The sequence below is a fragment of the Ambystoma mexicanum genome, chromosome 13 (genome assembly GCF_040938575.1).
Source record: "Ambystoma mexicanum isolate Mex_15411 chromosome 13, UKY_AmexF1_1, whole genome shotgun sequence".
NCBI lineage: Eukaryota > Metazoa > Chordata > Amphibia > Caudata > Ambystomatidae > Ambystoma > Ambystoma mexicanum.
In genome coordinates, this window is record NC_090938.1 from 702,717,066 (window position 1) to 702,723,065 (window position 6,000).

At 48.4% G+C, this 6,000-nt stretch overlaps 2 non-coding genes across 2 annotated transcripts; both read right to left on the minus strand.

Annotated features, from left to right (window-relative positions):
• Positions 1–38: 38 nt before the first annotated feature.
• Positions 39–148, minus strand: TRNAL-CAA (transfer RNA leucine (anticodon CAA)). Its single transcript has 2 exons — positions 111–148; positions 39–84 (listed from the first exon to the last, which is right to left on the minus strand). It is a non-coding gene; the product is annotated as a tRNA-Leu (tRNA).
• Positions 149–4,458: 4,310 nt separating this feature from the next.
• Positions 4,459–4,568, minus strand: TRNAL-CAA (transfer RNA leucine (anticodon CAA)). The gene is made up of 2 exons: positions 4,531–4,568; positions 4,459–4,504 (listed from the first exon to the last, which is right to left on the minus strand). It is a non-coding gene; the product is annotated as a tRNA-Leu (tRNA).
• Positions 4,569–6,000: the final 1,432 nt, after the last annotated feature.

Below are 6,000 nucleotides of genomic sequence, written 5' to 3' on the forward strand. Positions count from 1 at the left end.
ACCCCGATCCGAAAGCGGCTGGAAAAAAAAAAAGGTTGTGTCAGAAGTGGGATTTGAACCCACGCCTCCAATTGGAGACCAGAACACCCAGCTGGGGAAGAGAATCAGCTCTTGAGTCTGGCGCCTTAGACCGCTCGGCCATCCTGACAACTGAAAAGTGCAGCAGGGTAAAGAGTACAGGCTCTGGAGATGCAGGAGAAACAACGGCGTATCAGCGTGTAACGGGAACCCGAGAAGCAGCATTCAGCTTTAATCATCTGCAATGGAATATCACACACTATGCAACATCACTCTCGTGTTCTGCATTGCAGATAAGCAAGGGCATGTTCCACAACAGGCATCAGGTACGGACTACATCAGAACACGCTTAACATGGATTCCAGAACAGACACCAGCAGTGGCATACATTGGGACAAACACCAGCTGGGGAACATTCAGTGTCGGACATCAAGGATGGAATTTTGCAAAACAGCCACCAACTCGGCATCTTTCATCACCTACTGAATATTCAAGGGCAGCCATCAATACATTAATATTCTGGGGCACACATCAACAGTTGGGGTTCCTAGAACAGCTCTTGGCAAAGCAGCATTTTAGAACAAATATCAGCAATGCCCCCTCCTAGATCGCTCGTTAGTAGTGGGGTAGTCCAGAACAGACACTTTTCTGGAATATTTTAGGACGGACACCCACAGAGGGCGCTACGAAAGGATTCAGCAGTAATTAAACACTAAACAAATGTAATCAGCACCCAGTTATTACAGGCAGGTATGGCCAATGAGAGAAACCTCAATGGCCATTAGGAACAGAATATTCCAGAACAGGTATTGTGAATCGCATACCGTGATCTTGAAGGGGTAAAAACAGACTACCCTTTAGACAGCAGTTTTGTTGTTGACAAAACAGAAGGCATACTGTGGATAGGCAGGGTGACAGGGAAAGACAAGTTAAAAGGTTAAATACAGTATAAAGGGGGGGACATTAATAAAAGGATTGATTTAAATTTGGAAAAGTAAAGGGAATGGCAGAGTATGGGGAGTGGATAAGGGGAGGGGAACCCCACATTTGCACAAAAAAGTTGTCAGCAAATGGGCCAATTTTCTCATTTTAGGGAGTTGGAGAAGATCTAAAAACCACCAAAGTCTTAAGCAAGGCTGTGGACAGCCATCATATCTGGGTGATGTCACAACAGCCATTCGAGTTAGACGATTGTAGTTCAGACTTTAGCATAGGAACTTTTTAGAACAAAGATCAGCACTAGATATTCGCCAGTGACATCAGCAATAAAAACGTTTACAACTTTGGTAGATCTGAACTTCGGTGACATACTGCGGTGGACTGTAAAGGACCTGCAAAAGATGGTTAAACTAGAGGAATGTCACAGAGGTGGGGTCTGAGAGCCCTAATGCAGCCCAGCCCAGCGCCATGCACTAGAGTGCGGATGCCTTTGGGCAGGAAGAGATAGGGTGCATGTAGTCTCTGCAGGTATTCCAAGGCTAAGCAGGGTCCTGTCCGTGGACTGTGGAAAGGTGCAAAACGCAGAATCGTGCTCCCGAAGGATCTCAAGGCTATGACGTGGCTGTCAGTATGGACCAATCTGCCATTAACAGCATGCTCAGTCCGGATCACAGATGGGAAAGCGCCCTCTCTACTGGACCAATCTGCCATTAACTGCCTCTTCCTGTAGGAGTTCGCAGGCATGCCATGGCTCCCAGTGTCAGGCAAATCTGCCGTTAACTGCCTGCCTTGTATTATCTCAAAGCCGAGCCAGAGCTCTATGTACTGGGTCTGTCTGCCCACAACAGCCTTGTCTGTATTATCTGAGAGCCAGGCTAAAGCTCTCTGTATTGGGCCGAGCTGCCAATAACAGCCTGCTCCTGTAAGAGTGCCCAGCCAGGCCGTGTCTCAGAATCTATGGGGTTACTTTTGGTGACTATACAAGCCTCTCCCTCCGACTCCTCACCTGGTGTTTATGAGGAGTCGTCAGAGAACGCAATCTACTTCTGTCCCCTCTGAGGTGCTGTCTTCTTCTTTCCCTTCTTTTGGAAGAGGTAAGGGCGGGCTCCCCCAGCGGCCACTTTGACTAATATGCAAATAGCCTGGCAGTGGGGGCTCCGGGGAGCCAACCCCACTCCAGGGAAAAGCCGACAGGCAGAAATACCCTGGTATCCTTAGCTAGTGCAGGTAGGTTTGGTTTGGTAACAGGATGGCTGCTAAAGCAGTTGTTCCACCTGTCGGGTGATGGATGAGTAGAGTATTCGAGCAGATAGACCACCGGAGAAAGACTTCAACCTGAATGGCCAGTCACAGGTAAGAGGAATGGACTATAGGGTCCAGAATGCACAGCAGGGATGCTTACTGAAGAGCAGGGTAACGTCCTAGGAAAGGAATGAAAACGGACTGGAACCTCGCTGTTATTACAAGGTAAGCGGGAAATGGGAGAGTCCCCAGAGACTGGGTGAACAACAGGAGACTGCCACAGACAAGAGAGCATGCAGTGGCCGAGCGGCCGGGCAAAGAGAAGGTAGACAGGAGATGAGCGCGGAGCGCGCAGCACAAAGGTGGAAAGAAAGAGCAAGAGGGAGCCGTTAGAGCAACGGAACCCAGAGCGGCCAGAAAGCCGAATGAAAGCGGGTAACTAGCGTCTCACCTTACAGTTGAGCAGGGTTGCAACGCACTGATGCAATCCCCTGACTTCGGGATATACATGGCGGTGGCCCTGTTGGTGAGCTACTAGACCGCTAAGACATGTTCCAACAGTTACGTGCCAGGACCGTTTTAGCATCCTACAGCGATCCCAGACCTTCCAGGACCGATTCAAGACACTGTGGCTATCGGCGTTAACTCAGTCTTCCGTTAACTGCCTGCCTTGTATTAGCTCACAGCCGAGCCAGAGCTCTCTATACTGGGCCTGTTTGCCACCAAGAGCCTGATCTGTGTTATCTCACAGCCAGGCTATAGTTGTGTATATTGCACCAACTTGGCATTAACAGCTTGCTGCTGTAAGAGCTCACTGACAGGACATAGTTCCCTGTGTTGGCCTATCCAGGCCCTGCTGAAGATGTTTGGTTGCCCATTTCAACATGATGGTTGGTGGCCCCCTGCTGAGAGCGAAAACAGTCTGGGGCACTCCTGGGGTGCATACATTACAATGGTGAAAAGGGAAGGTTACTAGCCGCTGATTATCAGGAGACAGCCATCCAGCAGGGATACTAAACATGAATTGCCCACTGAAGAGCAAAAAACCCTTCTTTGTCAGCAAGGGGCTGATGTGGAGGAACAAGTGTTTGGAGACAATGAGGTGATAACACGTCTGTAAATCCTGCAAACATGGGGGAAGTTGCTGCCCCCCATACCCCTGCCCAAGACTTGAGGCCACTTTAATTTGCAAAGATTGAAAGGGCCTGACGGCGTCCCTGGGCTTATCTGCAAGTAAAAGCCTGCTACAATAAGGGCTCACCGCCAGGACAAAGCTCTCTGTATTGCTCCAGTCTGCTATTAACACAGCTGCTCCTGAATGAGATCGCAGGCAGACCATGGGGCTCTTTTTGTACCCACTCTTAGCCTGTATCTCGGGGTCCTGGATTTCTAATATCTGTGAATGGCATAGGGGGTAGATTATGGTCAGTACATGTCTTAATGATGCAAACGAGTGTGTGCTTGGCTGTGCACAGGCACACACGCACAGATACAGACACACACGGTATACTTAATCCATAGAGACTTACTTCAGAGACACATGTAGGAAGAGGAAGCTAGCTGCACACATAGTAAAGATGTGTAGACATACATAAACTTACACAGAAAGATACCAATAACATAACCATATTAAGGGAAGCGCCACAAATATCTGCAGACATGGACAAACACAGAGACATAGCGGCTGCGTAAAGATGCACGTACATAGAGTGCAGGCATACAGGCAGCACACATAAACATGCAAGTGCACATTGCTCTCTCCCTTCACAGGCTGTCCAGTTAGGAATGGTGTGCTGAGAAAAGGGTGACCAGCTGACATTGCAACCAGCAGCCCCGCTAGCCCAGTCAGTAGAGCATGAGACTCTTAATCTCAGGGTCGTGGGTTCGAGCCCCACGTTGGGCGCGGCATCCTTTTACTGATATTTTTCACATTTTATTTTACACACCTAGGTCACCTGCAAAAGAAACTCAAGTTAAGTCCTCTCGCAGATCTCTCTCCTACAGTACTCTATGGCCCAATGAATACATCTCAGCTCCAGTCCTTCACGCGCAACTAGTGGGATTTACCACCAATCAGTGGCCAGGGTTCAGCCCGCCTCCTATGATGTGTTTCCCGAAGACAACAGCCCAGCTCTCCCCATCCTCCGTGCGCACCCCTACAAGTTAGAGCGATCTGTCAGGATTGGCAAGTTTAAGGACCGTCTATATACCGTGGCGCGAATCACCCCGATCCGAAAGCGGCTGGAAAAAAAAAAGTTGTGTCAGAAGTGGGATTTGAACCCACGCCTCCAATTGGAGACCAGAACACCCAGCTGGGGAAGAGAATCAGCTCTTGAGTCTGGCGCCTTAGACCGCTCGGCCATCCTGACAACTGAAAAGTGCAGCAGGGTAAAGAGTACAGGCTCTGGAGATGCAGGAGAAACAACGGCGTATCAGCGTGTAACGGGAACCCGAGAAGCAGCATTCAGCTTTAATCATCTGCAATGGAATATCACACACTATGCAACATCACTCTCGTGTTCTGCATTGCAGATAAGCAAGGGCATGTTCCACAACAGGCATCAGGTACGGACTACATCAGAACACGCTTAACATGGATTCCAGAACAGACACCAGCAGTGGCATACATTGGGACAAACACCAGCTGGGGAACATTCAGTGTCGGACATCAAGGATGGAATTTTGCAAAACAGCCACCAACTCGGCATCTTTCATCACCTACTGAATATTCAAGGGCAGCCATCAATACATTAATATTCTGGGGCACACATCAACAGTTGGGGTTCCTAGAACAGCTCTTGGCAAAGCAGCATTTTAGAACAAATATCAGCAATGCCCCCTCCTAGATCGCTCGTTAGTAGTGGGGTAGTCCAGAACAGACACTTTTCTGGAATATTTTAGGACGGAGACCCACAGAGGGCGCTACGAAAGGATTCAGCAGTAATTAAACACTAAACAAATGTAATCAGCACCCAGTTATTACAGGCAGGTATGGCCAATGAGAGAAACCTCAATGGCCATTAGGAACAGAATATTCCAGAACAGGTATTGTGAATCGCATACCGTGATCTTGAAGGGGTAAAAACAGACTACCCTTTAGACAGCAGTTTTGTTGTTGACAAAACAGAAGGCATACTGTGGATAGGCAGGGTGACAGGGGAAGACAAGTTAAAAGGTTAAATACAGTATAAAGGGGGGGACATTAATAAAAGGATTGATTTAAATTTGGAAAAGTAAAGGGAATGGCAGAGTATGGGGAGTGGATAAGGGGAGGGGAACCCCACATTTGCACAAAAAAGTTGTCAGCAAATGGGCCAATTTTCTCATTTTAGGGAGTTGGAGAAGATCTAAAAACCACCAAAGTCTTAAGCAAGGCTGTGGACAGCCATCATATCTGGGTGATGTCACAACAGCCATTCGAGTTAGACGATTGTAGTTCAGACTTTAGCATAGGAACTTTTTAGAACAAAGATCAGCACTAGATATTCGCCAGTGACATCAGCAATAAAAACGTTTACAACTTTGGTAGATCTGAACTTCGGTGACATACTGCGGTGGACTGTAAAGGACCTGCAAAAGATGGTTAAACTAGAGGAATGTCACAGAGGTGGGGTCTGAGAGCCCTAATGCAGCCCAGCCCAGCGCCATGCACTAGAGTGCGGATGCCTTTGGGCAGGAAGAGATAGGGTGCATGTAGTCTCTGCAGGTATTCCAAGGCTAAGCAGGGTCCTGTCCGTGGACTGTGGAAAGGTGCAAAACGCAGAATCGTGCTCCCGAAGGATCTCAAGGCTATGACGTGGC